Below are 24,691 nucleotides of genomic sequence, written 5' to 3' on the forward strand. Positions count from 1 at the left end.
CACAAGGCCTGTGTGAGATCCCATTTCAACAACGCCACGGAAACTCAATGTCAACTACTGCTACAGTGTTCTTTTCCGCATCTGCAAAGAGTCTGGAGATTTAGGTCCAAGAAGTTCTTTGTGGTCCTCACAGACTTCCACAAGCATTTCCCTCTCCTCCCAAGCTGCACTGGCTGAGAAAAGTCCTGGGCCCCCCCTCCTCTAAAGCCACAATCTCCACATTTCCCCTTGACAATTATTTCACCAGGCAGTCTCCATACCAAATCAAGAGGAAGTAAATAATGAAGGGCAGGAAGGAATTAATTGACAAGTATTCCTAAAGCAATGGGACAAGGTCTACTGCCTGGAATGACTTAGTCCAAATTGCCACAGGACACTCCCTTTCGCAGCTTACCACCAATAGCATGTCAGGTCTCCAAGCGTCCAAGAAGGGAGGAGAAAGCAGGAGACTTGGCTGCAGAATTCCAGGCACGTTGCAAACGCTGCTTAAAGGGCCGGTACTCTGGACACAGTCTCATGGGGGCACCATAAATAGTAGCTGATGAGACCTGTACCCTGTTTACAGGGTGCTCATTCGGGGCAGTGGCTGCATTTGGCCTAGTGCCAAGAGACTAGAGGGTCACGCTGACTAATGGGGCAGAGCATGGCGTAAAGCCAAATGAGCAAGTGGGCAGAGACCCGGGCCCTAGTTACAGGGCGGTCACATTGCTCAGTTTAACAAAGAGCTCAATGCCCCCCCACATTTAGGGGGAGGTGACTTGCACCCTGATTGCAGGGCAGTCACACTCACTAAGCAGCCAAAGGGCCTCGGAGACTCAAACCCTACTTACAGGGAGGTCAAGCTGCCCATGTTACGCAAATGATTCTAATCCCCCAGATTTCAAAAGCAAGATGCAACCTGTCCCCTCATTACAGGGTGGTCGCTGGCATTAGCCAAAGAGGAGAGACCATAACCTGAATTACAGGAAGGTCCAGCTGTCAAAGTACCAAAGAGCTCGATATGTCCCATTCTGGAGAGCCTTGTGACATGGACCCTAATTACAGGGTTGTCACGCTGACTAGTGGGGCAGAGCACGGCGTAATGCCAAATGAGCAAGTGGGCAGAGACACGGACCCTAGTTACAGGGCGGTCACAATGCTCAATTAAAGAAAGAGCTCAATGCCCCTCCACATTTAGGGGGAGGTGACTGGCACCCTCATTACTGGACAGTCACTCACACTAGCCAGATGACGGAGCAGAATGTCCAAAGGGGACAGACCGGGACCCAGCTTACAGGGTGGTCACGCTGCTCAAGGTATTAAAAGGCTCGAGATTCCCATACAGTCTAATTACATGACCTGAGGCTGATTTCAGGGAGGGTACTGTGCCCAGAGTTCCTTTCCTTTTCCTCCATCTTCTTTTCTCCTCTGTCTGTGGCATTCCTGACACTTCCTTCTTCTCCACTTCTGCTTCATGAGGCCTGAAACAGAGAGAGGGAGCACAAGGCCTGTGTGAGATCCCATTTCAACAACGCCACGGAAACTCAATGTCAACTACTGCTACAGTGTTCTTTTCCGCATCTGCAAAGAGTCTGGAGATTTAGGTCCAAGACAGTTCTTTGTGGTCCTCACAGACTTCCACAAGCATTTCCCCCTCCTCCCAAGCTGCACTGGCTGAGAAAAGTCCTGGGCCCCCCCCTCCTCTAAAGCCACAATCTCCACATTTCCCCTTGACAATTATTTCACCAGGCAGTCTCCATACCAAATCAAGAGGAAGTAAATAATGAAGGGCAGGAAGGAATTAATTGACAAGTATTCCTAAAGCAATGGGACAAGGTCTACTGCCTGGAATGACTTAGTCCAAATTGCCACAGGACACTCCCTTTCGCAGCTTACCACCAATAGCATGTCAGGTCTCCAAGCGTCCAAGAAGGGAGGAGAAAGCAGGAGACTTGGCTGCAGTATTCCAGGCACGTTGCAAACGCTGCTTAAAGGGCCGGTACTCTGGACACAGTCTCATGGGGGCACCATAAATAGTAGCTGATGAGACCTGTACCCTGTTTACAGGGTGCTCATTCGGGGCAGTGGCTGCATTTGGCCTAGTGCCAAGAGACTAGAGGGTCACGCTGACTAATGGGGCAGAGCATGGCGTAAAGCCAAATGAGCAAGTGGGCAGAGACCCGGGCCCTAGTTACAGGGCGGTCACATTGCTCAGTTTAACAAAGAGCTCAATGCCCCCCCACATTTAGGGGGAGGTGACTTGCACCCTGATTGCAGGGCAGTCACACTCACTAAGCAGCCAAAGGGCCTCGGAGACTCAAACCCTACTTACAGGGAGGTCAAGCTGCCCATGTTACGCAAATGATTCTAATCCCCCAGATTTCAAAAGCAAGATGCAACCTGTCCCCTCATTACAGGGTGGTCGCTGGCATTAGCCAAAGAGGAGAGACCATAACCTGAATTACAGGAAGGTCCAGCTGTCAAAGTACCAAAGAGCTCGATATGTCCCATTTAAGAGTAACTTGTGACATAGACCCTAATTACAGAGCGGTCACGCTGACTAATGGGGCAGAGCATGGCGTAAAGCCAAATGAGCAAGTGGGCAGAGACCCGGGCCCTAGTTACAGGGCGGTCACATTGCTCAGTTTAACAAAGAGCTCAATGCCCCCCCACATTTAGGGGGAGGTGACATGCACCCTGATTGCAGGGCAGTCACACTCACTAAGCAGCCAAAGGGCCTCAGAGACACAAACCCTACTTACCGGGAGGTCAAGCTGCCCATGTTACGCAAATGATTCTAATCCCCCAGATTTCAAAAGCAAGATGCAACCTGTCCCCTCATTACAGGGTGGTCGCTGGCATTAGCCAAAGAGGAGAGACCATAACCTGAATTACAGGAAGGTCCAGCTGTCAAAGTACCAAAGAGCTCGATAAGTCCCATTCTGGAGAGCCTTGTGACATGGACCCTAATTACAGGGTTGTCACGCTGACTAGTGGGGCAGAGCACGGCGTAATGCCAAATGAGCAAGTGGGCAGAAACCCGGACCCTAGTTACAGGGCGGTCACAATGCTCAATTAAAGAAAGAGCTCAATGCCCCTCCACATTTAGGGGGAGGTGACTGGCACCCTCATTACAGGACAGTCACTCACACTAGCCAGATGACGGAGCAGAATGTCCAAAGGGGACAGACCGGGACCCAGCTTACAGGGTGGTCACACTGCTCAAGGTATTAAAAGGCTCAAGATTCCCATACAGTCTAATTACATGACCTGAGGCTGATTTCAGGGAGGGTACTGTGCCCAGAGTTCCTTTCCTTTTCCTCCATCTTCTTTTCTCCTCTGTCTGTGGCATTCCTGACACTTCCTTCTTCTCCACTTCTGCTTCATGAGGCCTGAAACAGAGAGAGGGAGCACAAGGCGTGTGTGAGATCCCATTTTGACAACGCCACAGAAACTCAATGTCAACTACTGCTACAGTGTTCTTTTCTGCATCTTCAAAGAGTCTGGAGATTTAGGTCCAAGACAGTTCTTTGTGGTCCTCACAGACTTCCACAAGCATTTCCCCCTCCTCCCAAGCTGCACTGGCTGAGAAAAGTCCTGGGCCCCCCCTCCTCTAAAGCCACAATCTCCACATTTCCCCTTGACAATTATTTCACCAGGCAGTCTCCATACCAAATCAAGAGGAAGTAAATAATGAAGGGCAGGAAGGAATTAATTGAAAAGTATTCCTAAAGCAATGGGACAAGGTCTACTGCCTGGAATGACTTAGTCCAAATCGCCACAGGACACTCCCTTTCGCAACTTACCACCAATAGCATGTCAGGCCTCCAAGAGTCCAAGAAGGGAGGAGAAAGCAGGAGACTTGGCTGCAGAATTCCAGGCACGTTGCAAACGCTGCTTAAAGGGCCGGTACTCTGGACACAGTCTCTTGGGGGCACCATAAATAGTAGCTGATGAGACCTGTACCCTGTTTACAGGGTGCTCATTCGGGGCAGTGGCTGCATTTGGCCTAGTGCCAAGAGACTAGAGGGCAAAGACCCGATCCCTGATGACAGGGCGGTCCTTCGCAGCACGCTGTGAAGACAGCACGAGGCCAAGTCACCCAAAAGGCCTCAGAGACTCAAACCCTAGTTACAGGGAGGTCAAGCTGCCCATGTTACGGAAATGATTCTAATCCCCCAGATTTCAAAAGCAAGATGCAACCTGTCCCCTCATTACAGGGTGGTCGCTGGCATTAGCCAAAGAGGAGAGACCATAACCTGAATTACAGGACGGTCCAGCTGTCAAAGTACCAAAGAGCTCGATATGTCCCATTTACGAGTAACTTGTGACATAGACCCTAATTACAGAGCGGTCACGCTGACTAATGGGGCAGAGCATGGCGTAAAGCCAAATGAGCAAGTGGGCAGAGACCCGGGCCCTAGTTACAGGGCGGTCACATTGCTCAGTTTAACAAAGAGCTCAATGCCCCCCCACATAGGGAGGTGACTTGCACCCTGATTGCAGGGCACTCACACTCACTAAGCAGCCAAAGGGCCTCGGAGACTCAAACCCTACTTACAGGGAGGTCAATCTGCCCATGTTACGCAAATGATTCTAATCCCCCAGATTTCAAAAGCGAGATGCAACCTGTCCCCTCATTACAGGGTGGTCGCTGGCATTAGCCAAAGAGGAGAGACCATAACCTGAATTACAGGAAGGTCCAGCTGTCAAAGTACCAAAGAGCTCGATATGTCCCATTCTGGAGAGCCTTGTGACATGGACCCTAATTACAGGGTTGTCACGCTGACTAATGGGGCAGAGCACGGCGTAATGCCAAATGAGCAAGTGGGCAGAGACCTGGGCCCTAGTTACAGGGCGGTCACATTGCTCAGTTTAACAAAGAGCTCAATGCCCCTCCACATTTAGGGGGAGGTGACTGGCACCCTCATTACAGGGCAGTCACTCACACTAGCCATATAACGGAGCAGAATGTCCAAAGGACACAAGGGCACGGACCGAGACCCAGCTTACATGGCTTTCACTCTTCTCAGGTTTCTACAGAGATCGATATCCCCATGAAGATAGAGAGATTTAGTCTCTCCCCTAATTACAAAATCAGGACTCTCACCAACCTGCTGATGTGGCCTGATGTCAAAATAATGAAGGGGAGAGACCAAAACCCTCGATAGAGAATGGTCAATTTGCCCAGGTACTAGGAGATCTTGTTTTTCCTTTGACCTAAATCACCCTCATTAAAGGCCAATCTTTGCCCTCAGCCCACTAATAGGAACTGAACCTAAAGAAAGCAGAACTAGAGAGAGATTCTCCTGTGCACTAAAAGATACTATCTGAGCTTTTACTCTTTCCTTTTGTGGGGAGGAGGAGGATAAATATAATAGTATACATTGAGCTCTTTTTCCAATTCTGAGGAGAGTAAAGAAAAAGCACTGCAGTGATTTAACTGAAAGAACTCAAAATAAATAAATAAATATATAAATATACATATTCACACCCATTTGTATCACGTTCACTCACATACACATATATACAAAACAAAGGGGGACTTCCCAGAACAGAAAGAGAGTTCATTGCAATAGGTTACTTGACCCACAGTGTTAAACTTGACCAATTTTCCTCCCCTCCAAAAAGAAAGGGAAAAGGCATAAGACCTGGACCCTGCTTACAGAGGGGTCATGCTGTTCAAGGGATTAAAATGCTCGAGATCCCCATACAGTGTAATTAGATGACCGGTGGCCTGATTACAGGCAGGTTACTGTGCCCAGAGTCCCTTTCCTTTGCCTCCATCTTCAGTGACTTCTCTTCTTTCTTCCTCTTGGCTTGACATTCCCCAACCTTTCCTCTTGTCCACTTGCGTTTGAAGCTGCCTGAAAGAGAGAGAGGGAGCACAGAGGCATGTGTTAGTCAGACACCTTTACAACAACTCCACAACTCTCAGATAAGTCAGAAAAATACCAAATCTTTCCTGCCCAGGCTCCAGTTTCCACCCCCATTCAGAGTCACCACAGACTTTTAGGCCAAGGCTCTGACAGCCCCCACCCTTCAGAGTCACCACAGCCTTTCCTTCCCCGGATCCGACCCACCCCTTCAGAGTCACCTCAGCCTGTCCCACCCAGGCTCGGACCCACCCCCTCGAGGGTCTCCTCAGCCTCTCTCACCCAGGCTCTGACACCTCGCCACTTAAGCATCACCTCAGCTTTTCCCGCCCAGACTCTGACACTCCCCCTTGAGAGTCACCTCAGGTTTTCCCACCCAGCCTCCAACACCTGCCCCTCCCTTCAGAGTCACTTCAGCTAGTCCTGCCTAATTTCTGAGCCCCTCCCCTGCTGTCACCTCACCCTTTCCCTCCCAGGAGCCAAGCTCCTCTTCTGCTGCCACCTCAGCCTTTCCCGCCCAGATGTCGAGCTCCTCCTCAGGCGACACCTCAGCCTTTCCCGCCCAGATGTAGAGCTCCTCGTCGGGCATCACCTCAGCCTTTCCTGCCCAGGTTCCAACCCACCCTCTTTAGAGTCACCTCAGCCTTTCCCGCCCAGGCTCCGATCCACCCGCTTCAGTGTCACTTCAGTCTTTCCTGCCCAGGCTCCGACACCTGGCCCCCCCGCACACACTTCAGAGTCACCTCAGTGTTTCCTGCCCAGGCTTTGACCCCCCTCAGCTTTTTTCGCCCAAGTGCCGGACACCTCCTCCTCTGCCATCTCAGCTTTTCCCACCCAGGCTCCGACCCACCCCCTTGAGAGTCCCTTCAGTCTTTCCCGCCCAGGCTCTGACACCCCCCCACTTTAGCATCACTTCAGCCTTTCCCGCCCAGACTCTGACATTCCCTCTTGAGAGTCACCTCAGGTTTTCCCGCACAATCTCCAACCCCTGCCCCTCCCTTCAGAATCACTTCAGCTAGTCCTACCTAATTTCTGAGCCCCTCCTCAGGCGTCACCTCAGCCTTTCCCTCCCAGGATCCGACCCACCCCTTTAAGAGTCACCTCAGCCTTTCCTGCCCAGGTTCAAGTCCCCACCCCCATTCAGAGTCACCACAGACTTTCCCACCCAGGCTCCGACCCACTCCCATGAGAGTCTCCTCAGTCTTTCCCACCCAGGCTCTGACACCTGCCCCCCTCCGCCGCACACACTTCAGAGTCACCTCAGCATTTCCTGCCCAGGCTCTCACCCCCCCCCTTAGCTTTTTCCACCCAAGTGCCGGACACCTCCTCCTCTGCCACCTCAGCTTTTCCCGCCCAGGCTCCGACTCCTGCCTCCTTCAGAGTCACCTCAGCCTTTCCCGCCCAGACGTCGAGCTCCTCCTCAGGCGTCACCTCAGCCTTTCCTGCCCAGGCTCCAACCCACCCCCTTAAAAGTCATCTCGGCCTTTCCCGCCCAGGCTCTGACCCACTCCCTTCAGAGTCACCTCATCATTTCTCGCACAGGCTCTGACAAGTGCCCATCCCCCGCACACACTTCAGACTCACCTCAGTGTTTCCTGCCCAGGCTCTCACCCCCTCTCAGCTTTTCCTGCCCAAGCGCTGGACTCCTCCTCCTCCTCTGCCACCTCAGTTTTTCCTGCCTAGGCTCCGACCCCCGCCTCCTTCAGAGTCACCTCAGCTTTTCCTGCCCAGGCTCTGACACACCCCCACTTTAGCGTCACCTCAGTCTTTCCCGCCCAGACTCTGGCACTCCCTCTTGAGGCTCACCTCAAGTTTTCCCGCCCAGTCTCCAACCCTTGCCCCTCCCTTCAGAGTCACTTCAGCTAGTCCTGCCTAATTTCTGAGCCCCTCCCCTGCTGTCACCTCACCCTTTCCCTCCCAGGAGTCAAGCTCCTCTTCCGCTGCCACCTCAGCCTTTCCCGCCCAGAGTCATGCTCCTCCTCAGGCGTCACCTCAGCCTTTCCCACCCAGGTGCCAAGCCCACTCCTCTTGGATCACTTCAGCACTTCCCCCTACCTCGCTGATCTACCTCAGACCTTTCCCGCCTCAGCTCAAGCCCCATACACCAACTTGTGCCACCACATCTCTTTGCCCATCCTGCTGCCTCAAATCACGTTCCTCACCCCCTTGTGCAACCTCAGCATTTCCCTACTTAACTTGAACCCTTCCTTATGCCCTGACCTTTCTGTGCCTGGCTGGAGCCCTGCCCTCTGGTGCCCAGTCACATGCTCCTCACCCCTCTCCTCGAGTTACCTCAGCGCTTCCTGCCTCAAGCCCAACCCTTCCCTCTGCTCGTGCCCCTTCTGTGGGTTTGCCCCCAGCCTCCTACTGCCCTCTCAGCATTGCTCCTTCCTCAGTGCCTTCTGCCTGCCCCATGATGCGGTTTCCCAAACAACCCACATTCCGTCTACCGCTGCCTCAGACTTCCTGCTAGAGCCAGCTGCTTCCCGCCGTCTCATCGCGGCGCTCCAGCCTCACCTTTGCCCCTCCTGCCACCTCACAACCCGGCCACCCGCTCCTCTTTCTCAGGCAGTGCCTGTCGCTGCTTCCCGTCCGGCCTCCTTGCGGTGCCTGCACCACTTTCAGCCTCAGCCGCAGTCCCTCTCATGCCGCCATGTGGAAGCCTGGTCCGAGCCCCCCGCCTCTGAGGTGCTTGCTTCATCTGGTCCCAACCAGTCTGATGTTCTTGGGCCTCCTGCAAGGTTCTACTGGCTGTGGGCAGCTCCTAGTGCCGCTTCTCCCCGTTGAGCCCCCCTTTCCCTGAGGGCCTAGAGCAGTGTCAGAATTTTGAAGACCAGGGCCCCCGCCTGGGCACGTGGCCTTCTGCTCCTATGCCCCGCCCCCGGATCGTGCCGCCTCAGAGGTTCTCACGGGCCCACCTCACAGTTGGCGCCTGCCGTCTTCTAACTTGAAGTCTTGCCTCAGTCTCGAGCTGATTCAGCCTCTCTCTCACACCGAACGCCCTCTTGAACCATTTCCCGCCCAGTCTGAGCCCCGCCCCCTGGTGGAGCCCCAGGTGGGCTCTGTCCAGCCCTTGTGTCTGTGACTAAGTTTTGGAGTCCTGGTGCCCTGGTGGCAGCAGGGCAGCGATGCACAGAGCTGCCTCCAGAGGCACGAGGGGCGGATCTCACTTGTCAGGTTTCCCATGGCAGCCACCACACTGAGCCTACCCTGGCCTCTTCCTATGGGGCAGGAGGAACCAAACCATCCCCTGCTGTCCCTCAGTAGTGCACAGAGCCTGCCTGCACCTGCTTCCCCACTGTGCCAAGCTTGGCCCCATCCCTGCTGCTCAGGCTTCAGTACCAAGCCCACCATGGCTTCCCTCGTCCCCAGCAGCGTGGGGCCATCCCAGGCTCTTTGGCAGAGCCCACCACCAGCCCACGGAGGAGTTGAGCCACTCCCAGCCTTAGGCAGTGACTTCCCACTTGCACAGCCTGACTCCACTGACAGGAAAGAGAAACCAGGGGAGAGCGACCCACATCCTCAAAGATGTTTGGACCCCTCACTCCCCTCACATAATGGCTATGTACCTTGGAGGAGCTGGGCCAATATAGCCAAAAGATACAGCAAAAGCTTCCAGTGTAAAGAGACATCCCCTGCACAGGCATCAGAAAGGAAATGACCTGCACACTGAAATGTGCTGAGGTGCTATCTACACATCAGTATACTGAGTCCTCGAGGTTCTTCTTTTTATCCATAGAGGTTTAAATGAATCTTCGAGGCAAAGCACTTTCAACCTTGATTTAATTATATGGATGTGTTTTAGAGTACACAAAAATAAAGAGCTTGTAATTTTACAATTCTATCTACAAGAGAGCAAATGTCATAACCCAGTACCTTTAACTTTAAACCATACTAGAGTTACATGGAAATTCTGTTCTTTATTCCCCCTGAAGAAATAGAATATATAGGGTTTGTATGTGTGTTTGAATCTTTAGCGATAATAATCCCAGTAGCTAGCCGTGAATAAGTGTTTGCAGAGGACACATGTAGATTTGTTTATGTAACTTTAGCGCCCTCGTGGCCAAGATGGAGTCTGCTTTGCAGGCAGCTCTGACCAAGAAAAGGGCCGTGCAGGAACGCAGCAGGGAAAGATCCTTCTACCCCAGGGGCATCTGTTCCAACCCCCCCCACCCCCGAGTGAACACACACACACACACCCCGGAAGAATATAGGAAAGGGAAATATTTTTGTTTCCACAGGGATGAAAGGAGAAAAATAACTGGGGGAAAGTTGGGGGAAGCAGTAAAACAGGGCGGCATTCATTACAAGGCCCCACTAGTACCACCGTCGGAAAGAGCTGGGGGGAGAACGGTAATTCTATTTTGTAGAGGATTTTGCTATTTCAAAATCAGATTTCATTCTGATTTGCAATCCTATTAAAAAATTTTGAAATTCTCTGTGAAATGGAATTGCTGATCTCCACTGAGCTCTAAAGCAGCCTTGTGGGCTGCCCCAGAGCTGGAGACCCTTGGAGCCTTACAAGACCTAACTCCACGGTAGCACACCTGGTGGGCTGTCCTGGAGCCAAGGACCCTAAGAGCCCTACCTGGCGAGGAGTCACGAGCCTGGCAGCTGGGGCTCCCGCAACTTTCAGGCTCCCAGCTTCCCATCAGCCCACCAGGCAGGCAGCTGAGGAGCTGGGAGCATGGAAGCCCGGGTTCCCCAGCAGCGTGCCACATGGTCTGTGAAGGAGCCAGGCAGCTGAGCTGTCAGGAAGCCAAGCAAGTTTCCGATGGCATTCTGCCTGGCCGGCAAAGTTCCATTGGACACATGCTCGGTTTCTGGTGGATGCTGTCAGAATTGACACTGTCCTGCAGTGTGTTTCAATTTCAACAAAAGAGCAAACTCTGGCAATTGTTTTTTTCTAACAAGCTCCGCTAATTAGAGAGCAACACGACACAATAGTTTTAAACAATAAGACAAATCAAACAGCAAGGAAGATAATTTTTAAATAGGCAGAATGCATGGTAATTATTCAGTGGAAATGCAACCTGCACCAACGCAGTCTTTGAGAGGTTTAGCCAACTTTACACCAGGTTAACTAGCTGCAACCTATTCTATTGAATAGTCAGTCCTGGCAGATCTTTTGTTTAGCTGTAGAAGCCCTTTCTTTTTCCAGGTACGCATGACGACTCTGGCTGAGGTATGCTAAAACGGTACTTTGCTGAATTAGCGCCCTTATCATCATACCATCAGGTTTCAGGTCTCTCCTAGTGTGGAAGGAAGTGCACCTGTGACTCACCAGCTGCCTCTGAATTGGGTTTAAGTGAAGGGGGAAAGGGGCAAGTCAGAGTACCTGTAAACAGAGAAAAGACGACTATTGAAGTCATAGACTTCCCCTAGTGTAACTGCAGCTGCTGCACACTTAGACTTTGTTCACCTGCTTTTTCTACACCAGGTGAACAATCACCTAAGACTGAGTATTTGCTTTCCAAGTTGCCCACCTTTGAATAATAAATCATAGGGCAAGGGTAATAAATAAAAAGCACATCCCCATGCACATTTCAATGGAACAAAAAGCATCTGCTATAGGAGAAATGAATTAACAGATGCAAAGAGAGAGAGGCTGTTTCAATTCATTAGTCACAGGACAGTTTTCTTCACAGCATTAGCAAAATTAATGCCTACATAGTGAATTATATCTTCATGCACCCTACCAAAGTTAATCTCTAGTTCTCTCCCGCCCCTATACAATCTCATTTTTAGTAAAAATTCTGTTTAATGCTTTTCTTCAGTAGGTCTCAAAACAATTTACAAATGAGGTCAGTACAATCATCTCCCTTCCCCCCTTTTTTTTAAATGGAGGGGGACACTGGCACAGGGAGGTGAAGTGACAACCAAGTGACCCAAGGACAGCCAGTGACCCAGCAGCAGAGCCAGCAATAGAAACCAGGTCACCTGAATCCCAGGCCAGTGCTCTAAACCACTAGACCACCCTACCTCCCATGTATTAGCATATTGAAAATTTAGTGCACCGTAGAAGTAAATTTCTGAGAAACTTGAGATTAAGTTAAATATAAAAATATTATATAAATCTACTTTTTACAAAATTTCTGAACAGGAAAGGTGCAGAAACCAGAGGACCTTGCTAGTTTTAGGCCAATCTTATTATAGCCACAATCATATTTTGTGCAAAGGAAGTGAGCTCTAGGGCCTGCAGATCTCAAACAATCTATAAGCCCGTGAACAGTGAAGGGACCAAACCAAGGCCTATTCTTGTGCACCTAAAAAGCTCTGGGAGGGCAGTCTTATGCACCTAAGTGGCAGAGAGATCTTCATCCTCAAGATCACGCTGCAGTCTGCCCAAAACGCGGGATCCAAGAGAAAAATCAAACTTGCACCACTACAGGGTCCAATGACCGCATGAAAAGGGTAAAACAATGTTAATTAAATTAAACGTAAAAATACCAAAATTCTTCACAAGTTTACCAGATTCCTTTTTCTTTAGCCACAGAAAAAACGGAGACAATACTTGAATGCATACATTTTATTAATTGAATGACATAAAGAGTAATAAATACGTTCATAAATAAGGAGTTACAGAAAGCAAAGCAATGTGATCTGACAATCAAAGTTCAATCCATGCATTTAATATGGAGTAGTCCAACTTTTATCAAATAGGTATAATCAGACCTAGTTAATTCATTTCACACATCATAAAGTGGTGATTTTAGCAAAATCATCCTAATACAGAACAGAATTAACTACCAGTGTAAATCCTTTAATACAGATTATTGTTCAACCCTTAAGTGGCAGAAGTAGAAGTTTTCCACAATTATTGCACTTTGAAAAGCTCAATAAGGTTTAAGGGATCCCCTAAGCTGCAGAAATGCGACCCTCTTGAAAGTCTCTGGAGATATCTTTATTCTTCTTTATATGGTCATCTTCATCCAAGATTTTGGAATTAGGAATGAAAGTAAGAATTGAGGTAGCCAGGTGGGTCCTGCATCCCTATTGAGCTACACATTCAAAGCTCAGGGCTTTCAAACACCTACCCGAAATTAACTTTTACACCAATCAAATTGCACCAAACAGACAACCTCAGCTTTGCCCACTAAATACATCTACTAATGTTAGTACACAAAAACATCTAAAATTGCCAACAATTAACACTAAACCAATACCAGAAAAACAATCATAATCACAAAATGCTGCACCTCTGCCCAAATACCAAGACTTAACAGAAAAATACCTACCTAAACATCCACATCATCATCCTCTGAATTCAATAAGCATAAAAGATTATTAAAACACCACTATTGCCACGTCCACCAATGGACACAACTACTAAAAACACTAACTTCTGACAAAATAGGTGCAAAGTTAATATTGAATGTGTGGCACACTTTGGTTGGTGAGACCGTTTAAGTAGCGTAGGTGTTTGAAAGTTGTGAAGTGCAGGAAGTAACTGTCAGATGCCAGAACATTTAGTTTGTTGCTCCCTTTTAGAAATCTGTGAGAAATACACAAGTTAGGCGTTACCTGGAGTAAATGTTAATTTTGTGAACCTTAAATTTATTTGAGGAGTTTGGGAGGCAGAATTGGGGATGAGTGGAGAATAGAAATATGCCTTCCCTTCAGTCACATCTTTGCACTTCCAATAGGAAATGATGACTTCTTAATAAAAGGAAGTGATCGTTCTATAGAACTTGTGTGTTTAAGGTCTCTGCATTTCAGATTCAAAGTTATGCCTTGGTATTGATACTTCCTTCTTCTCCACTTGTGCTTCAAGATGTCTGAAAAAGAGAAAGGGAGCATAAGGAATCTGTAAGTGAGAAACGCTTTCAACAACTCCAGGTCCCGGATGCAAACTCAGTGTAAAATACTGATACAGTGGTCTTTTCTGCATCTGCAAAGAGTCTGGAAATTTAGGTCCAAGACAGTTCTTTGTGGTCCTCACAGACTTCCACAAGCATTTCCCCCTCCTCCCAAGCTGCACTGGCTGAGAAAAGTCCTGGACCCCTCCTCCTCTAAAGCCACAATCTCCACATTTCCCCTTGACAATTATTTCACCAGGCAGTCTCCATACCAAATCAAGAGGAAGTAAATAATGAAGGACAGGAAGGAATTAATTGAAAAGTATTCCTAAAACAATGGGACAAGGTCTACTGCCTGGAATGACTTAGTCCAAATCGCCACAGGACACTCCCTTTCGCAACTTACCACCAATAGCATGTCAGGCCTCCAAGAGTCCAAGAAGGGAGGAGAAAGCAGGAGACTTGGCTGCAGAATTCCAGGCACGTTGCAAGCGCTGCTTAAAGGGCCGGTACTCTGGACACAGTCTCATGGGGGCACCATAAATAGTAGCTGATGAGACCTGTACCCTGTTTACAGGGTGCTCATTCGGGGCAGTGGCTGCATTTGGCCTAGTGCCAAGAGACTAGAGGGCAAAGACCCGATCCCTGATGACAGGGCGCTCCTTCGCAGCACGCTGTGAAGACAGCACGAGGACAAGAGACCCAAAGGTCCTCAGAGACGCAAACCCTAGTTACAGGGAGGTCAAGCTGCCCATGTTACGGAAATGATTCTAAACACCCAATTTCAAAAGCGAGATGCAACCTATCCCCTCATTACAGGGTGGTCGCTGGCATTAGCCAAAGAGGTGAGACCATAACCTGAATTACAGGAAGGTCCAGCTGTCAAAGTACCAAAGAGCTCGATATGTCCCATTTAAGAGTAACTTGTGACATAGACCCTAATTACAGAGCGGTTTCGCTGACTAATGGGGCAGAGCACGGCGTAAAGCCAAATGAGCAAGTGGGCAGAGACCCGGGCCCTAGTTACAGGGCGGTCACATTGCTCAGTTTAACAAAGAGCTCAATGCCCCCCCACATTTAGGGGGAGGTGACTTGCACCCTGATTGCAGGGCAGTCACACTCACTAAGCAGCCAAAGGGCCTCGGACACTCAAACCCTACTTACAGGGAGGTCAAGCTGCCCATGTTACGGAAATGATTCTAAACACCCAGATTTCAAAAGCGAGATGCAACCTGTCCCCTCATTACAGGGTGGTCGCTGGCATTAGCCAAAGAGGAGAGACCATAACCTGAATTACAGGAAGGTCCAGCTGTCAAAGTACCAAAGAGCTCGATATGTCCCATTTAAGAGTAACTTGTGACATAGACCCTAATTACAGAGCGGTCACACTGACTAATGGGGCAGAGCATGGCGTAAAGCAAAATGAGCAAGTGGGCAGAGACCCGGGCCCTAGTTACAGGGCGGTCACATTGCTCAGTTTAACAAAGAGCTTAATGCCCCCCCACATTTAGGGGGAGGTGACTTGCACCCTGATTGCAGGGCAGTCACACTCACTAAGCAGCCAAAGGGCCTCGGAGACACAAACCCTACTTACAGGGAGGTCAAGCTGCCCATGTTACGCAAATGATTCTAATCCCCCAGATTTCAAAAGCAAGATGCAACCTGTCCCCTCATTACAGGGTGGTCGCTGGCATTAGCCAAAGAGGAGAGACCATAACCTGAATTACAGGAAGGTCCAGCTGTCAAAGTACCAAAGAGCTCGATATGTCCCATTCTGGAGAGCCTTGTGACATGGACCCTAATTACAGGGTTGTCACGCTGACTAGTGGGGCAGAGCACGGCGTAATGCCAAATGAGCAAGTGGGCAGAGACACGGACCCTAGTTACAGGGCGGTCACAATGCTCAATTAAAGAAAGAGCTCAATGCCCCTCCACATTTAGGGGGAGGTGACTGGCACCCTCATTACAGGGCAGTCACTCACACTAGCCAGATGACGGAGCAGAATGTCCAAAGGGGACAGACCGGGACCCAGCTTACAGGGTGGTCACGCTGCTCAAGGTATTAAAAGGCTCGAGATTCCCATACAGTCTAATTACATGACCTGAGGCTGATTTCAGGGAGGGTACTGTGCCCAGAGTTCCTTTCCTTTTCCTCCATCTTCTTTTCTCCTCTGTCAGTGGCATTCCTGACACTTCCTTCTTCTCCGATTCTGCTTCATGAGGCCTGAAACAGAGAGAGGGAGCACAAGGCGTGTGTGAGATCCCATTTCGACAACGCCACGGAAACTCAATGTCAACTACTGCTACAGTGTTCTTTTCCGCATCTGCAAAGAGTCTGGAGATTTAGGTCCAAGACAGTTCTTTGTGGTCCTCACAGACTTCCACAAGCATTTCCCCCTCCACCCAAGCTGCACCGACTAAGAAAAGTCCTGGGCCCCTCCTCCTCCTCTAAAGCCACAATCTCCACATTTCCCCTTGACAATTATTTCACCAGGCAGTCTCCATACCAAATCAAGAGGAAGTAAATAATGAAGGGCAGGAAGGAATTAATTGAAAAGTATTCCTAAAGCAATGGGACAAGGTCTACTGCCTGGAATGACTTAGTCCAAATCGCCACAGGACACTCCCTTTCGCAGCTTACCACCAATAGCATGTCAGGTCTCCAAGCGTCCAAGAAGGGAGGAGAAAGCAGGAGACTTGGCTGCAGAATTCCAGGCACGTTGCAAACGCTGCTTAAAGGGCCGGTACTCTGGACACAGTCTCATGGGGGCACCATAAATAGTAGCTGATGAGACCTGTACCCTGTTTACAGGGTGCTCATTCGGGGCAGTGGCTGCATTTGGCCTAGTGCCAAGAGACTAGAGGGTCACGCTGACTAATGGGGCAGAGCATGGCGTAAAGCCAAATGAGCAAGTGGGCAGAGACCCGGGCCCTAGTTACGGGGCGGTCACATTGCTCAGTTTAACAAAGAGCTCAATGCCCCCCCCACATTTAGGGGGAGGTGACTTGCACCCTGATTCCAGGGCAGTCACACTCACTAAGCAGCCAAAGGGCCTCGGAGACTCAAACCCTACTTACAGGGAGGTCAAGCTGCCCATGTTACGCAAATGATTCTAATCCCCCAGATTTAAAAAGCAAGATGCAACCTGTCCCCTCATTACAGGGTGGTCGCTGGCATTAGCCAAAGAGGAGAGACCATAACCTGAATTACAGGAAGGTCCAGCTGTCAAAGTACCAAAGAGCTCGATATGTCCCATTCTGGAGAGCCTTGTGACATGGACCCTAATTACAGGGTTGTCACGCTGACTAGTGGGGCAGAGCACGGCGTAATGCCAAATGAGCAAGTGGGCAGAGACACGGACCCTAGTTACAGGGCGGTCACAATGCTCAATTAAAGAAAGAGCTCAATGCCCCTCCACATTTAGGGGGAGGTGACTGGCACCCTCATTACAGGACAGTCACTCACACTAGCCAGATGACGGAGCAGAATGTCCAAAGGGGACAGACCGGGACCCAGCTTACAGGGTGGTCACGCTGCTCAAGGTATTAAAAGGCTCGAGATTCCCATACAGTCTAATTACATGACCTGAGGCTGATTTCAGGGAGGGTACTGTGCCCAGAGTTCCTTTCCTTTTCCTCCATCTTCTTTTCTCCTCTGTCTGTGGCATTCCTGACACTTCCTTCTTCTCCACTTCTGCTTCATGAGGCCTGAAACAGAGAGAGGGAGCACAAGGCGTGTGTGAGATCCCATTTCAACAACGCCACGGAAACTCAATGTCAACTACTGCTACAGTGTTCTTTTCCGCATCTGCAAAGAGTCTGGAGATTTAGGTCCAAGACAGTTCTTTGTGGTCCTCACAGACTTCCACAAGCATTTCCCCCTCCTCCCAAGCTGCACTGGCTGAGAAAAGTCCTGGGCCCCCCCTCCTCTAAAGCCACAATCTCCACATTTCCCCTTGACAATTATTTCACCAGGCAGTCTCCATACCAAATCAAGAGGAAGTAAATAATGAAGGGCAGGAAGGAATTAATTGAAAAGTATTCCTAAAGCAATGGGACAAGGTCTACTGCCTGGAATGACTTAGTCCAAATCGCCACAGCACACTCCCTTTCGCAGCTTACCACCAATAGCATGTCAGGTCTCCAAGCGTCCAAGAAGGGAGGAGAAAGCAGGAGACTTGGCTGCAGAATTCCAGGCACGTTGCAAACGCTGCTTAAAGGGCCGGTACTCTGGACACAGTCTCATGGGGGCACCATAAATAGTAGCTGATGAGACCTGTACCCTGTTTACAGGGTGCTCATTCGGGGCAGTGGCTGCATTTGGCCTAGTGCCAAGAGACTAGAGGGTCACGCTGACTAATGGGGCAGAGCATGGCGTAAAGCCAAATGAGCAAGTGGGCAGAGACCCGGGCCCTAGTTACAGGGCGGTCACATTGCTCAGTTTAACAAAGAGCTCAATGCCCCCCCCACATTTAGGGGGAGGTGACTTGCACCCTGATTGCAGGGCAGTCACACTCACTAAGCAGCCAAAGGGCCTCGGAGACTCAAACCCTACTTACAGGGAGGTCAAGCTGCCCATGTTACGCAAATGATTCTAATCCCCCAGATTTCAACCTGTCCCCTCATTACAGGGTGGTCGCTGGCATTAGCCAAAGAGGAGAGACCATAACCTGAATTACAGGAAGGTCCAGCTGTCAAAGTACCAAAGAGCTCGATATGTCCCATTCTGGAGAGCCTTGTGACATGGACCCTAATTACAGGGTTGTCACGCTGACTAGTGGGGCAGAGCACGGCGTAATGCCAAATGAGCAAGTGGGCAGAGACACGGACCCTAGTTACAGGGCGGTCACAATGCTCAATTAAAGAAAGAGCTCAATGCCCCTCCACATTTAGGGGGAGGTGACTGGCACCCTCATTACAGGACAGTCACTTACACTAGCCAGATGACGGAGCAGAATGTCCAAAGGGGACAGACCGGGACCCAGCTTACAGGGTGGTCACGCTGCTCAAGGTATTAAAAGGCTCGAGATTCCCATACAGTCTAATTACATGACCTGAGGCTGATTTCAGGGAGGGTACTGTGCCCAGAGTTCCTTTCCTTTTCCTCCATCTTCTTTTCTCCTCTGTCTGTGGCATTCCTGACACTTCCTTCTTCTCCACTTCTGCTTCATGAGGCCTGAAACAGAGAGAGGGAGCACAAGGCCTGTGTGAGATCCCATTTCAACAACGCCACGGAAACTCAATGTCAACTACTGCTACAGTGTTCTTTTCCGCATCTGCAAAGAGTCTGGAGATTTAGGTCCAAGACAGTTCTTTGTGGTCCTCACAGACTTCCACAAGCATTTCCCCCTCCTCCCAAGCTGCACTGGCTGAGAAAAGTCCTGGCCCCGCCCCTCCTCTAAAGCCACAATCTCCACATTTCCCCTTGACAATTATTTCACCAGGCAGTCTCCATAACAAATCAAGAGGAAGTAAATAATGAAGGGCAGGAAGGAATTAATTGAAAAGTATTCCTAAAGCAATGGGACAAGGTCTACTGCCTGGAATGACTTAGTCCAAATCGCCACAGCACACTCCCTTTCGCAGCTTACCACCAATAGCATGTCAGGTCTCCAAGCGTCCAAGAAGGGAGGAGAAAGCAGGAGACTTGGCTGCAGAATTCCAGGCACGTTGCAAACGCTGCTTAAAGGGCCGGTACTCTGGACACAGTCTCATGGGGGCACCATAAATAGTAGCTGATGAGACCTGTACCCTGTTTACAGGGTGCTCATTCGGGGCAGTGGCTGCATTTGGCCTAGTGCCAAGAGACTAGAGGGTCACGCTGACTAATGGGGCAGAGCATGGCGTAAAGCCAAATGAGCAAGTGGGCAGAGACCCGGGCCCTAGTTACAGGGCGGTCACATTGCTCAGTTTAACAAAGAGCTCAATGCCCCCCCCACATTTAGGGGGAGGTGACTTGCACCCTGATTGCAGGGCAGTCACACTCACTAAGCAGCCAAAGGGCCTCGGAGACTCAAACCCTACTTACAGGGAGGTCAAGCTGCCCATGTTACGCAAATGATTCTAATCCCCCAGATTTCAACCTGTCCCCTCATTACAGGGTGGTCGCTGGCATTAGCCAAAGAGGAGAGACCATAACCTGAATTACAGGAAGGTCCAGCTGTCAAAGTACCAAAGAGCTCGATATGTCCCATTCTGGAGAGCCTTGTGACATGGACCCTAATTACAGGGTTGTCACGCTGACTAGTGGGGCAGAGCACGGCGTAATGCCAAATGAGCAAGTGGGCAGAGACACGGACCCTAGTTACAGGGCGGTCACAATGCTCAATTAAAGAAAGAGCTCAATGCCCCTCCACATTTAGGGGGAGGTGACTGGCACCCTCATTACAGGACAGTCACTTACACTAGCCAGATGACGGAGCAGAATGTCCAAAGGGGACAGACCGGGACCCAGCTTACAGGGTGGTCACGCTGCTCAAGGTATTAAAAGGCTCGAGATTCCCATACAGTCTAATTACATGACCTGAGGCTGATTTCAGGGAGGGTACTGTGCCCAGAGTTCCTTTCCTTTTCCTCCATCTTCTTTTCTCCTCTGTCTGTGGCATTCCTGACACTTCCTTCTTCTCCACTTCTGCTTCATGAGGCCTGAAACAGAGAGAGGGAGCACAAGGCCTGTGTGAGATCCCATTTCAACAACGCCACGGAAACTCAATGTCAACTACTGCTACAGTGTTCTTTTCCGCATCTGCAAAGAGTCTGGAGATTTAGGTCCAAGACAGTTCTTTGTGGTCCTCACAGACTTCCACAAGCATTTCCCCCTCCTCCCAAGCTGCACTGGCTGAGAAAAGTCCTGGGCCCCCCCTCCTCTAAAGCCACAATCTCCACATTTCCCCTTGACAATTATTTCACCAGGCAGTCTCCATACCAAATCAAGAGGAAGTAAATAATGAAGGGCAGGAAGGAATTAATTGAAAAGTATTCCTAAAGCAATGGGACAAGGTCTACTGCCTGGAATGACTTAGTCCAAATCGCCACAGGACACTCCCTTTCGCAGCTTACCACCAATAGCATGTCAGGTCTCCAAGCGTCCAAGAAGGGAGGAGAAAGCAGGAGTCTTGGCTGCAGAATTCCAGGCACGTTGCAAACGCTGCTTAAAGGGCCGGTACTCTGGACACAGTCTCATGGGGGCACCATAAATAGTAGCTGATGAGACCTGTACCCTGTTTACAGGGTGCTCATTCGGGACAGTGGCTGCATTTGGCCTAGTGCCAAGAGACTAGAAGGTCACGCTGACTAATGGAGCAGAGCATGGCGTAAAGCCAAATGAGCAAGTGGGCAGAGACCCTGGCCCTAGTTACAGGGCGGTCACATTGCTCAGTTTAACAAAGGGCTCAATGCCCCCACCCACATTTAGGGGGAGGTGACTTGCACCCTGATTGCAGGGCAGTCACACTCACTAAGCAGCCAAAGGGCCTCGGAGACTCAAACCCTACTTACAGGGAGGTCAAGCTGCCCATGTTACGCAAATGATTCTAATCCCCCAGATTTCAACCTGTCCCCTCATTACAGGGTGGTCGCTGGCATTAGCCAAAGAGGAGAGACCATAACCTGAATTACAGGAAGGTCCAGCTGTCAAAGTACCAAAGAGCTCGATATGTCCCATTCTGGAGAGCCTTGTGACATGGACCCTAATTACAGGGTTGTCACGCTGACTAGTGGGGCAGAGCACGGCGTAATGCCAAATGAGCAAGTGGGCAGAGACACGGACCCTAGTTACAGGGCGGTCACAATGCTCAATTAAAGAAAGAGCTCAATGCCCCTCCACATTTAGGGGGAGGTGACTGGCACCCTCATTACAGGACAGTCACTTACACTAGCCAGATGACGGAGCAGAATGTCCAAAGGGGACAGACCGGGACCCAGCTTACAGGGTGGTCACGCTGCTCAAGGTATTAAAAGGCTCGAGATTCCCATACAGTCTAATTACATGACCTGAGGCTGATTTCAGGGAGGGTACTGTGCCCAGAGTTCCTTTCCTTTTCCTCCATCTTCTTTTCTCCTCTGTCTGTGGCATTCCTGACACTTCCTTCTTCTCCACTTCTGCTTCATGAGGCCTGAAACAGAGAGAGGGAGCACAAGGCCTGTGTGAGATCCCATTTCAACAACGCCACGGAAACTCAATGTCAACTACTGCTACAGTGTTCTTTTCCGCATCTGCAAAGAGTCTGGAGATTTAGGTCCAAGACAGTTCTTTGTGGTCCTCACAGACTTCCACAAGCATTTCCCCCTCCTCCCAAGCTGCACTGGCTGAGAAAAGTCCTGGGCCCCCCCTCCTCTAAAGCCACAATCTCCACATTTCCCCTTGACAATTATTTCACCAGGCAGTCTCCATACCAAATCAAGAGGAAGTAAATAATGAAGGGCAGGAAGGAATTAATTGAAAAGTATTCCTAAAGCAATGGGACAAGGTCTACTGCCCGGAATGACTTAGTCCAAATCGCCACAGGACACTCCCTTTCGCAGCTTACCACCAATAGCATGTCAGGTCTCCAAGCGTCCAAGAAGGGAGGAGAAAGCAGGAGACTTGGCTGCAGAATTCCAGGCACGTTGCAAACGCTGCTTAAAGGGCCGGTACTCTGGACACAGTCTCATGGGGGCACCATAAATAGTAGCTGATGAGACCTGTACCCTGTTTACAGGGTGCTCATTCGGGGCAGTGGCTGCATTTGGCCTAGTGCCAAGAGACTAGAGGGTCACGCTGACTAATGGGGCAGAGCATGGCGTAAAGCCAAATGAGCAAGTGGGCAGAGACCCGGGCCCTAGTTACAGGGCGGTCACATTGCTCAGTTTAACAAAGAGCTCAATGCCCCCCCCACATTTAGGGGGAGGTGACTTGCACCCTGATTGCAGGGCAGTCACACTCACTAAGCAGCCAAAGGGCCTCGGAGACTCAAACCCTACTTACAGGGAGGTCAAGCTGCCCATGTTACGCAAATGATTCTAATCCCCCAGATTTCAAAAGCAAGATGCAACCTGTTCCCTCATTACAGGGTGGTCGCTGGCATTAGCCAAAGAGGAGAGACCATAACCTGAATTACAGGAAGGTCCAGCTGTCAAAGTACCAAAGAGCTCGATATGTCCCATTCTGGAGAGCCTTGTGACATGGACCCTAATTACAGGGTTGTCACGCTGACTAGTGGGGCAGAGCATGGCGTAATGCCAAATGAGCAAGTGGGCAGAGACACGGACCCTAGTTACAGGGCGGTCACAATGCTCAATTAAAGAAAGAGCTCAATGCCCCTCCACATTTAGGGGGAGGTGACTGGCACCCTCATTACAGGACAGTCACTCACACTAGCCAGATGACGGAGCAGAATGTCCAAAGGGGACAGACCGGGACCCAGCTTACAGGGCGGTCACGCTGCTCAAGGTATTAAAAGGCTCGAGATTCCCATACAGTCTAATTACATGACCTGAGGCTGATTTCAGGGAGGGTACTGTGCCCAGAGTTCCTTTCCTTTTCCTCCATCTTCTTTTCTCCTCTGTCTGTGGCATTCCTGACACTTCCTTCTTCTCCACTTCTGCTTCATGAGGCCTGAAACAGAGAGAGGGAGCACAAGGCGTGTGGAAGTGAGATCCCCTTTCAACAACGCCACGGAAACTCAATGTCAACTACTGCTACAGTGTTCTTTTCCGCATCTGCAAAGAGTCTGGAGATTTCGGTCCAAGACAGTTGTTTGTGGTCCTCACAGACTTCCACAAGCATTTCCCCCTCCTCCCAAGCTGCACTGGCTGAGAAAAGTCCTGGACCCCTCCTCCTCTAAAGCCACAATCTCCACATTTCCCCTTAACAATTATTTCACCAGGCAGTCTCCATACCAAATCAAGAGGAAGTAAATAATGAAGGGCAGGAAGGAATTAATTGACAAGTATTCCTAAAGCAATGGGACAAAGTCTACTGCCTGGAATGACTTAGTCCAAATCGCCACAGGACACTCCCTTTCGCGGCTTACCACCAATAGCATGTCAGGTCTCCAAGAGTCCAAGAAGGGAGGAGAAAGCAGGAGACTTTGCTGCAGAATTCCAGGCACGTTGCAAGCGCTGCTTAAGGGGCCGGTACTCTGGACACAGTCTCATGGGGGCACCATAAATAGTAGCTGATGAGACCTGTACCCTGTTTACAGGGTGCTCATTCGGGGCAGTGGCTGCATTTGGCCTAGTGCCAAGAGACTAGAGGGTCACGCTGACTAATGGGGCAGAGCATGGCGTAAAGCCAAATGAGCAAGTGGGCAGAGACCCGGGCCCTAGTTACAGGGCGGTCACATTGCTCAGTTTAACAAAGAGCTCAATGCCCCCCCACATAGGGAGGTGACTTGCACCCTGATTGCAGGGCACTCACACTCACTAAGCAGCCAAAGGGCCTCGGAGACTCAAACCCTACTTACAGGGAGGTCAAGTTGCCCATGTTACGGAAATGATTCTTATCCCCCAGATTTCAAAAGCGAGATGCAACCTGTCCCCTCATTACAGGGTGGTCGCTGGCATTAGCCAAAGAGGAGAGACCATAACCTGAATTACAGGAAGGTCCAGCTGTCAAAGTACCAAAGATCTCGATATGTCCCATTCTGGAGAGCCTTGTGACATGGACCCTAATTACAGGGTTGTCACGCTGACTAATGGGGCAGACCACGGCGTAATGCCAAATGAGCAAGTGGGCAGAGACCTGGGCCCTAGTTACAGGGCGGTCACATTGCTCAGTTTAACAAAGAGCTCAATGCCCCTCCACATTTAGGGGGAGGTGACTGGCACCCTCATTACAGGGCAGTCACTCACACTAGCCATATAACGGAGCAGAATGTCCAAAGGACACAAGGGCACGGACCGGGACCCAGCTTACATGGCTTTCACTCTTCTCAGATTTCTACAGAGATCGATATCCCCATGAAGATAGAGAGATTTAGTCTCTCCCCTAATTACAAAATCAGGACTCTCACCAACCTGCTGATGTGGCCTGATGTCAAAATAATGAAGGGGAGA

General features: G+C 50.1%; 2 long non-coding RNA genes across 6 annotated transcripts; both read right to left on the reverse strand.

The window, feature by feature from the left end:
- Positions 1 to 1,008: 1,008 nt before the first annotated feature.
- On the reverse strand, positions 1,009 to 18,340 carry LOC123372123. Of its 5 annotated transcripts, none has more exons than XR_006580112.1 (4): positions 17,777 to 18,340; positions 16,296 to 17,362; positions 1,876 to 3,371; positions 1,009 to 1,460 (listed from the first exon to the last, which is right to left on the reverse strand). It is a non-coding gene; the product is annotated as an uncharacterized LOC123372123 (long non-coding RNA). The 5 variants fall into 5 exon arrangements; XR_006580116.1 differs by lacking the exons at positions 16,296 to 17,362; positions 17,777 to 18,340 and adding exons at positions 5,646 to 5,846; positions 8,373 to 8,387; XR_006580114.1 differs by lacking the exons at positions 16,296 to 17,362; positions 17,777 to 18,340 and adding exons at positions 5,646 to 5,846; positions 7,440 to 7,572.
- A 2,975-nt stretch (positions 18,341 to 21,315) lies between these two features.
- On the reverse strand, positions 21,316 to 24,046 carry LOC123372124. Its single transcript, XR_006580117.1, has 3 exons — positions 23,668 to 24,046; positions 22,183 to 23,249; positions 21,316 to 21,768 (listed from the first exon to the last, which is right to left on the reverse strand). It is a non-coding gene; the product is annotated as an uncharacterized LOC123372124 (long non-coding RNA).
- Between the last annotated feature and the right edge of the window lie 645 nt (positions 24,047 to 24,691).

Source organism: Mauremys mutica, chromosome 6, assembly GCF_020497125.1.
Source record: "Mauremys mutica isolate MM-2020 ecotype Southern chromosome 6, ASM2049712v1, whole genome shotgun sequence".
Taxonomy (NCBI): Eukaryota; Metazoa; Chordata; order Testudines; family Geoemydidae; genus Mauremys; species Mauremys mutica.